Here is an 11,060-nt window from a genome sequence, read left to right as displayed (position 1 = left end):
TAACTGTTTGCTTCATATACGATTTTGTGAATTTGGAATTTGACATCATCTTTGGCATGGGGTGGCAATCGTTGCAGGGAAGGAAGGAGAGATTTAAAAAAATGTTCGTCCTCGGAGAGAGGTGCTGGAGGAGGTGGGGGCGGTCTCCTCAAAACCTCCAGGAGGCACTGCTCCATCCCCCCTCCCCTCCACTCTCCTTCTCCTTCTCACTGTTTGAAAAGGAGACAACATTTTTGGGTCAGGAAACAGACAAAAAATACATTCAACATGAAAGGCTATGAATACATAACTAGTCATACTCAAAACATAATTCATGCATAGGGACCCTCATGACCACATAAACAAAGTGTAGCATGCAATAAATGTAATTTCTCTCATGTTAAATGACATACCTGGGGCGATAAGAGGAGTGGCAGGAGTGGCGTCAGCAGCAGGGGTTGGTGGTGTGGGTTCAGAGGCAGCAGCAGCCTCCTCCATGCTTGTGCTAGCGACATCTTCTGAGGTGACAAGAGGTTGTAATCAATCTATAGAACAAATCATGAATCTGTCATGCTGTGTGTGTGTGTGTGTGTGTGTTCACTCATCGACCAACCTCCTGTGTCACTGGCTGTCCCTGCTGCTGCCTCTGAACCCTGGTCCTCTGCCATCCTGTCTTCCTCGACCCCCATGTTGCTACTCGTCTCCCTTGGAGTAACAAACGGGTCGAGGAAAGACAGGATCGCAGAGAACCTCCACTTTTTAAAAGCCCCTGCTGCTGACCCACTCCTCTTTCCTTCTGCCTCCTTCCTCCTCTCCCTCAGGTAGGTGTCGCTGAGCCCCTTCCATTTCTTTCTGCACTCGTCCTCTGACAAGAAACAAACCTACGTTGTGAAATCTGAACTGAACTGTTGAATGCTAACTGCTAACTAACTAGCTTGGTTCATATAACAAATATTTACAAATATAAACAATCTTAACAAACATAACACATCACACTGGGAGTCTCCTCTTAACACCCCCCTTCTTCTGCTGCGGCTGCTCCTCCTCCGTGGCCGTGGCTGGGGCTGGCACTGGGGCTGGCACTGGGGCCAGGGCTGGGGCCAGGGCTGGGGCTGGCACCGGGGCCGTGGCTGGGGCTGGCACCCTGCCACTGCGTAAACCCCAAGTCTTATGAAATATAAGAGGTTAAGTCTGGGGCTGGGGCTTCCTCCTCCGGGGGCGAAGGCTCCTCCTCCGGGGCTGGCACTGGGACTGAAATGTAATTTATTGAAATAAATTGATCATGGAAAGAATGTATAATTGCTATGCATTTTTCATTCACTCACGTTGAGGTCGGCGCTGGCACTGACGCAGACGACGAGGCCGGGCCTGGAACTGGACCTGCCTCTATTTAATTTATAAATATAAATATTTATAAATTAAATAGAGACCAATTAAAAGACCAGCAGAAGCCTTACTAAAGCTTCCACCTGACTGAAGAGACCTCTCACCTTTGGCACCATTTCCTGAATAATGCTCGCAAAATCTGAGCTCGTTTGATATGTGTAATTAGCCCCAAACATGGCCAGCTGCACCTTCAGTAGTCTTGAATTAAATTCAGGATACTAATCTACCACCTTGTCCATGTCTCCGCGTAGCAGCACATTTTCAAGCTGCTGCAGCTTGTGGAATCCAGCTTGATCAAACCTCTCTATGAATTGAGTATTCACTGTGTCCAAGGCGTTGTAGAATCGGGCTCTGTACAAAACTGGGCATCCGGATGGATATGGGCTGCAGCCTGACCGGTGTAGCGCTTTGTAGGTTTGCGGATATGAGGCATCTGAATAGGTTGTAGGTCCAACTTTGTTGCCATAGCAGTTGCTTTTGCGAACAAGACATCAAAGTGCTCCTCTGTTCGCTTGTCCTGCATGCTTGTTTTGACATGGTCCACAGCCTCCAACATGCCTGAAACAGTCTGTTTCCTACGCTGCAGGGAGGTGTTCAGGCACTCCAAATCCCCCATCAGGTCTTCAGCCATTACAAGGCCGAGCACAGTGTTCCCTTTTAGAAATGTTCCATGAAGACCATTGGCCTTAGTTGACGTGTCAGATGAGCTGCATGATGCCATTTCTTCAAGGGCTGTCAGCACTGATTCATACTGTCTGAGAACTGAGCACATGGCAGGGGTGCGAACAGTCCACCTGGTGGGACAGAGAGGTTTCAATGAGGTGAAACCATGCTCTGATTTTATGATTTCCTGGAAAATCACCTTAAACTTGCCAGATTGATTAAAGAAGCTCCCCAATTCATGCACCAGACCCATTGAATCTCTTCCTAGTGGAGAGGCTACACAGGCAGCCTGCGTGACTAAGTTCACGCAGTGTGGACCACAGTGACAATACATAGCCAGCGGTTGTTCTCTCCTTATGGCTGCACCCCCTGCAGTCGCCCAGCCATGTTTGCGGCACCGTCATAGGTTTGTCCTCGAAGTTGGGACAGGGGAAGGCCTAGACGCATCATCACATCTGTTATGTTATTTTTAATCCAGGAAAGGCCACCGAGACAGAATCGCTTTTAACTCACTTTATTTCGTAAAGGTTTTGGTCTATTGTCTATTGTCTATGAAACAAAAGGAGAGGAATGGTATATAACGCGCGGAGCGTCTCTAAGCTTTATATCTACGATACGCCGCCCAAGAGATTCTGCCTCTCTGATCGCGGGGTCCGAGTTAAATAGGCAGGTAGGCATGTTCTGTGGCTTTAAAAGCCCGCCCCCTGACGTTGCAGCCCTACCGTATGTGCTTGGTGCTGCTCCCTTGTGACTATGAGAGAATATTACCTCTTAACTATTAAATGTGCTCGGTGCTGCTCCCTGTGGCTATGTGAGAATATTACCTCTTAACTATTAAATGTGCTCGGTGCTGCTCCCTGTGGCTATGGGAGGGCATTATGGCTGAAATATGTCACACATCACATGCCATCTTGGCTATATTTTGCCCTGTCGTTGATGACACTTCGTAGAGTCCCAGGAATTCTTCCTCTGGCTGTAGATCTGCACCTACAAAGCGCAAACATATTGACTCCTGCTCAACTCCTGATATATCCTGGGTGCCATCAATGATAAGTGTGACGATTGTATTGCCCATCAGCTTCAAAATTTTGTTTTGCATTTGGGGACTGGTGAAATCAAAGTGACCTTTCAGCCAGGTGGTCAGCTCTGCATCGCCCTCTGCCTTGTACTTTAGAAGCTGGCTGAAATTCCCACTCTCCTTATCAATGCCTCGAAAAGCCAGACCTTGCCACGCCAAGTACTTCACACCCCCAACAATCTTCATGAGATTTTTCCTCGCTTGTTCAGGAGCCAAAGCCTGTTAATGTGCAACTTTCACGTGAGCTTGAAAGACGGCAGGTCTTTCAAGCTCACGTGAAAGTTGCACATTAACAGGCTTTGGCTCCTGAATCCAAGTCATCACAGCTAATTTGTGACACTGGCTGTCTTCATGCGCACTAAATTTCTCCAGTGCCTTCTTCCAATTTTGAAAGCCAGTCTTTACAAAAGCTGAATCTGCTTTTGACGCAAGCTTAGACTTTTGTGTTCCAAAGTATTTAGCACAATAGAAACAGAGGACCCCCTTTAAGGGGGGCTGTAATGGAGCCAAGAATAATCTTTAAACCATTTCTTCTGAAAGCAGTGTCCTATTTGATAGGGTTTGACTAGGTATGACATTCACATTTGGCTGATTTGGACGAGGTCCAAGCTCATCCCCTCCCTCTCCTGCACCGTCATTTTCTCAATCTCACTGTCCCTGCTTGATTGTATTATCTGAAATACACATGAGAAGCCATAGTTATTGGAATATCTCATCTTAAATTAACATTAGGATTAGACTGTTGTGATGTCATTATTTGGTCTTAACCATCAATATTTGCTCTTTTTCTCACTCCCCTCCATGCCACCTGCTCTCCCTGCCCTGTCAGCATCATCATGCTCTCTCTCTCCCTCTCTCTCTTTACTCTGAACGCACCAGAGTGAACATGAAAGAAATATTATCAGTAAACTAATGACTAGAAAGAATGTTGATACACACATGGAGGCCAACAGCAGACTACATTTGGATTAGACTGTTGTGATGTCATTGTATTCGGTCAAAATACTGCTAAGATCTTTTTTAGCACTTCAATTTGAACAGGAACTTGTGGGTAGGTGTGGTTATATGACCATGGTTCCACGTAATCATGTTAACAATATTCAAAACAAAACAACTGCACAGTACCCCAGACTAAGCTACGACGCCTTGCCGTGGCCACACCCAATCCCACCCTACTCCACCCTACTTCCACCCTACCCTACTCACTATTTTAGTCTGAGACTTTCAGACTAAAATAGTGCTCCATGAACATATTCAAACTCATAACATTGATTTTGCAATTACTTACCATGCAAGTACCATTACCATGCAATCACTGACACGCTTTAGCAAAATATTATTTATTTCCACAATTACAGTTCCAGTGTAAAATAACGTATTGACGTTAACATTACATTTTCATGCAAGTCCTGGTTGAAGTGAAGCGTTATTATTGGTACGGTGTTACAATAATACGTGTCCCATCAACAACGGATCCTAACTTTACACAAAGCTAGCGAGTGGAATATGCTCAAAATGTATGTGCTGTTCACTAGCTAATGCACGGAATGTATGCTAGCTAGCTAACGTTCTGACAGGAATTTAGCATAACATTGCGAGACGATAACCATTCATAAAATTATCATTTTCATAACACTTTGCAAAAACTATCACAATCGACAGTGATATAGCCTACGTAACACTCATATTACATTCTAGTTTTCCACTGTTGGTACAGTGTTTGACATTGCACCTACCCACAGCAATCGAGCAACGGCTTCTGCTGGGGTACGGCAACCCACTTAGACAAACTGCACGCAGAACTGCAGTACACCGTAATACTAAAACCGGTAGTAAAGATAATGGAAATTTGTTAAGTTTAGTTATGATTACATTTGCTAATGATTATTTCGGACGGCAGTGCGTGGTTGCCTGTCGTAGCATAGCACATTTAAAAAATATATATTTTATATCAATATATTGGGGGAGACTTTCTGAGCATATTTGAATATTGGAGGGGATGTGTCCCCCCTAATATATATTATAATTACGGCCCTGGTGGGAGGAAAGGCTGCATTTAAGTGGCTAAAAATCATTTTTTAACCATGTCTCTGTGAGTGAGACAAAAAAAATTGTTTAAAAAATCATATTGTTGGAGGTAATATAGTCATTGCAGATGAATTCTTTGTCGGTGAGTGACCTGATATTCAGGAATGCAAGTTTAACGTTGTTGGAGGGTCTATGTGATGAGGGAGGGGCATGAATCAGTTCTCTGAGGATTCAGGGAGCCACTCCATCTTGGTGGTGGGAGTGCGTTTTCCCAGATCGCTGAGTTGATAAAACAGGGATGAGAGAGGGGGTAACACCTTTGCTGGGAGGTACAATATGATCTATAATGGCACAGTGAGGGGAGCTGGCAGGTAGTGTAGTGGGGGTGGAGATTAGTGGTGGCTCGTTCGCGAACGAATCAGTTCGAACAAACGACTCTTTAAAGCGAACGAACCGACCTGATTCGCCGCTCTCATTCGAATCGTTCGTTCTGCGAGACTCGCTGCTGACTCGCGAGTCGCCATTCGTTCACTGACTGTTTAGCGGTGAAGACTCGAGGATTGAGAAGTCACGAGAGTCAGCCGGGCAACAACATCCCTATTCCGAACATGAAGCACTCCTCAGCTAAAAGGAACTTAGTTAATGTTGTGTTGATTGATGACCATTTGCACCATTGCACGATCGTGATTCGTTTGAGAATGAGAACGAGGGAGGAGCCGAGTCTGATCGACTCAGTGACTGAGAATCATGATTCACCGCTACCGGAAATGCGAACGAATGAATGACTCCCAATCACAGGACAACCAATCACAGAGCTGCATAGAATCTTTCCCCCCCAACAACCGCAGTTAGCAAACTTATGATAGGCTGACAAAAGGGCTTCTTTCATTTAACCCTTCACATTCCAACACAAAGTGAATAGAACGTCATGAAGGGTGTATTTCCTCAGAAACATTTTTGTTTAGATGTTAAATGATAATTTATGGGGTTAGAATTAGAATAACTAGATTATCTTATGACCCATATCTTGGGTACTTAGTACTTTCATTCATTTGTGAATATGAAAGACCGTCAAAGACCATTAGGTAAATAATACCAATAACATTCCAACTCGTTCTCTCTCAGGACTGTGACATATTTTAGCTGTAATATTCCCTTGTGATACATTTTAGCTGTAATACTCTCACATAGCCACATGAAGCAGCACCGAGCATAGTTTTTCCCTTCCTCTGTGGAAGTTCGTCTTTGTACTTCGCATCAAGCGTTCCAGCATTTTCCAGACCTCCACCTGTTCTGACTGAGGGCCATCTCTTCAGCCTCTGTGAGAGGTGGTGGTGGTGGACCTCCACCTGATCTGACTGAGGGTATCTCTTCAGCCTCTGTGAGAGGTGGTGGTGGTGGACCTCCACCTGATCTGACTGAGGCCATCTCTTCAGCCTCTGAGAGAGGAGGTGGTGGTGGTGGACCTCCACCTGTTCTGACTGAGGGCCATCTCTTCAGCCTCTGTGAGGAGGTGGTGGTGGTGGACCTCCACCTGTTCTGACTGAGGGCCATCTCTTCAGCCTCTGTGAGGAGGTGGTGGTGGACCGCCACCTGTCTTGCGGGCCTCAGCCCTTTTTCTGTTGGCTATAATGGAGGTCAAATTTAAACATATCCAGAAAACACAAATTTGGAGACTTGTATGTAGAAAAGGCATTTTGTTGTAGGGTTGCACCTGTGCGCACAAACACACACATGGAATATAATTGTTGAATAAGTGGAACATTCAAGACAAAATATTTCTTTTTTTTCTCCAATTAATACTCACGCATTGACTCGATCAGCAATTTTCTGAGCTCCCGCTTTTTTGCTGCTGCCACAGTATTGCTTTTTTTAAATTTTTTATTTAATATATGCTCACTTTCTGCATATGCTGTCATTAATATTTCAAACTCCACTGGAGGAGGATTGAGGCTTTTTATCACTTGTTGACATGGTGAATCATGTTATCTGTGTACCATTGATGAGGGCTTTTTATATCCTCATGCATGGGCTTCACTTAGGCTTAGGCTTCACTTAGCTTGACTCTCAGTTTCAGTCTCTCACTCTGTTTGACAGCTCAGAGTTGGTCAACCTAGAGTTAAGGTTTTAACTCAGAGTTTGTTGAACCTGCTTTGTGAAACGGGCCCCTGGTCAGGGTTGGTGCTACTGGTGACAGTCACTTTGTACTGGGCCATGATCTTGTGGGGGCCGTCCCGCAGGCCCCGCCTCTTGCTGGGGGTGAGCATGGTGATGACCTTGTCCAGGCCTCGCTCCAGAGAACCGAACACCTTCCCCGCCTTCTTCCTCTGCCCGCTGTCCCGCGTCCCGGCCAGGTCCAGGGAGTGTGACCTCCTCTCGGGGCTGAAGGCCAGGAGGTCCTGGCGTGTTCTTTTAGAAAATCGCCCAGTCATGATCGCTTTTAACTCACTTTATTTGTTAAAGGTCCGGTATAATATCCATGAAGCAAAAGGAGGGGAATTGTATAAGCACGTGTGGAGATACACCTAGTAAGGCATCCGATAAATGCGTTACCTGGAGCGTTCTGGTCTCTTGAGCTATGTGTTGTGACTTTATGAATGGGTGGGCGTGGCCTCCGTAATGCGCTCTGATTAGCTAAGCATGGTGCTGAGCTCCCGCCTCTTGGATACCCGTATGTGTGCTCGGTGCTGGTCCCTTGTGGCTATGTGTAGGTATTACAACTTGGTTTCAGGTTTGATCCTGACCTCTCGTGGCTATGTGTTGGTATTACGCTTGTTTTCGTGGCCTTGGTCTCTGGGCTTCTCAGACGCCTGGCCTGCTAATATCTCAAGAATTGATACGTGTATGAATGGCTCTACACATGAACGGATGCCTCCCTAGTCGCCAAGGACATATCTGGCCTGATCGAGCTAGAATACGCTACAGGAGAACCCAGAGTGTTCTGGAATATTTACAGAACACGGCCAAAAGCTGTGTGCGCCTCGCCATTGTGATACATCCACTGTAAACACTAGCGCATGGTACCGTGGCCGCAAGCTGCTCAGGGCCACACCCCCACCCTCCACCTTGACCCGCCTCTAAAAAACAGCACGTTTGTGGAGAGCTCATTGTGGGACTGGCTCGTAGTGGCTGTAATTCTGCACTAAGGCTGAGTTTCTTAAACATCTTCAAGAACTGTATTAGGGGCCCACTAACAGCTATATAAAAGCATTCATAAAGTAGCATGCCATGGGATCCTCAGTTTAGCAATAAATGAATTAATTTCGATTCAAATAATTTACCGTTACCGTGTCTCTCATGCGTCTTCACGTAGAGTCGTAAAGGATTATGGGATACCAATATCTCCTTTCCTTTCATAAAGGTTGGTCAGGAGTAACCTATGCTAAAGGAGGCTTAAAGGATGCATCAAGGCTCCTTTCCTAAGCATTTATAGAATTCAAACCACCTTTCCTCCAAGTACTTCCTAGTCATCTCCTTAGGAAATTACATTTCCTATGCAAAAAATACTATTTGTAGAGACCCCTAGTCTAATAAACGATCTGTTTATCCGGAAGAAGGGATGTTTTATGTCAAGGGAAGGTTTACGTAAAGACACGTAAGAGCTTCCAAACCTCTGAGCCGTTTTGAAGGCGGCAGTAGCGGCAGTAGTCGCCTTCAAAAGTAGTCGATTCTTCAGCCGTTAACCGAAGAATCATACAATATACTGTCAAACTCTTAACATGAAAAATGATTATTTAGACCCGCACAAAACGTGCAATCCAAGGCATTTAATGAAGGGGACCAGAAAATAATAAATTATTTTACATTGACTCCCATTCTAATTTTCCTAGCCTAGAGGTCCGATGGGGGTCTAGCAGAAGGGGCGTGACTCACCTATGCAGCAGCAGTTCAAGAGAAAAAGTAATGTGGTCCCCACCTTTTTTACGCCACGGACCGGTACTATATCAGACACTATTTTCGCGGACCGGTGTTAAACGGTACATAGGCCTATCGTAAAGTGTGACACTGGGGGTCGCTGTTGCATATTTTCTTAATCAATACTAATAATAATACATTTTATTTGTAAAGCACTTTTCATAAAATAATCTCAAAGTGCTACCGAAACCGAAAAACAAAATCCAGTGATAAAATACATTAATAAAAACAGCTAAAAGAGGAGTTTAAGTGCAGATTGAATTATGAAAAATCTAAGGACAACTTAAGAATGCCTGCCTGAACAAAAAAGTTTTAAGGCCTTTTTTAAAAGTGTCCACAGACCGGGGTTTTCGCAGATGTTCAGGGAGGGAGTTCCAGATGTGAGGGCCAGCGGAGCAGAAGGCTCGGTCTCCCATGGTGCGAAGTCTTGTGGCTGATGGACGAGGTTTGTGCTTTGGGACCGGAGGTTACGGGTGGATGAGTGAGTGAGTGACTTTACCTTTCAGCCGTCAGTGCAGTCAGACTAGGGTGTAGTCGGTAGGCTGAATGGAGAATGGCTGACTGTCTTGTTATGTCAAGCATCAAAATTAAACTTCAGTTATGGACTTGAAGTAGTTTGTTTTGTGTAGGCTATTGAACAAATGGTTCAGAGATAAGAGTATTAATATCACAAGCTTGTAGTGTCATGACACTCCTTCAAGTCAAAGTAGGCTATAGACTAAAATATAAGGCCTTTAATGTATGTTTTGTTGGGTTTGAAAAAAGCTAATTAAGTCACGATAACCAATATATTCAAGATAAGTTGAGTTATCTTATAAAATTGCTGCAAAAATCATTGTTCAAAGTCAATCCTGATTAGATATTGCAGTTGAAAACTTATGATTGGTGAGGCATTAAATATATATACTAGTAACTAGTACTCTGAATAGGTTTTGAAAAGAGTACTTTGTACTTGTACTTGAGTAAATTTTAACTACAATATTTGTACTTGGAATTGAGTAAAATTTCAGTGATGTAACTGTACTTTTACTCGAGTAGCTTTTTTCTGTACTTTTTCTACCTCTGTCGAGTACTACAGCCAGTAGCAGCGCCAAAGAATTATGATTGCGGGAACTGTGGGGGGCTAGATTGTTTATAGCAGGTGCTAATACATTTTGACACAACAAATGATACCGTTTTTTTGGGAGGGGGGCTTTGACTGGGCTCAGCCTTTTTCAGGGGGAGCTTACAGTTTTTTTTTTTATTGTTTAAACACATTAATTGGAACATCAGACACAATTTGCACAACCTGAAACTCATGTACCAACTGTCAAACCAATTCTGCTAAACTCCAAGCACATTTTCTGCTTTAGACTCAGATTCCCATTCCAAACCACACATTTTTCACAACACTGCACACAATGCTCTATATCTTGCACACTCTTCCTGAATTCCCTCTCTTGGTGTTCACACAGAACACACTGCCAATCACATTTCTAAACTCCAAAGGCTGTTGTGCAATTAGCAATTTGCTATAGAAGGGTCACAGAAGAAAGACATGACACTAAAGTACAGACATTGAGTAGTATCACTATGAGAATGTTGTTGATAATGATGATGAACATTGTTATTCTTATTAGGGTTATCATCATTATTTAGGATATTAGTTTTTCACAATTGCTTAAACACATTACCTGAAAGACTACCTCACTTTCCCAAAACCCTAAACACGAATCTCAAAACTCACACACAAAATGCTAAATCCTTCACTTCTCTTGCAAAAGCACACTTTGCCCTCAAAACAGTGTTAACTCTTCACTAAATGGTATTTTCTTTTCAAATGACAAACACATACATCATATGAGTAGACATTTCTAAGCACCCATTGAACACTGGTGTGCAGAATGGAAAACACTATATGAATGCTTCATCAGTAGAATTATGCCTTTGCATGTTCAGTATGACACTTTCATCTGTTGGATGTAAAATATTACTGTAACAAGGTCAATGAGTGGGCGGAGACAGAGTTGGC

The sequence above is a fragment of the Micromesistius poutassou genome, assembly GCF_964030765.1.
Source record: "Micromesistius poutassou genome assembly, chromosome: 16".
NCBI classification, from domain to species: domain Eukaryota; kingdom Metazoa; phylum Chordata; class Actinopteri; order Gadiformes; family Gadidae; genus Micromesistius; species Micromesistius poutassou.
Note: the sequence above shows the minus strand (reverse complement) of the source record.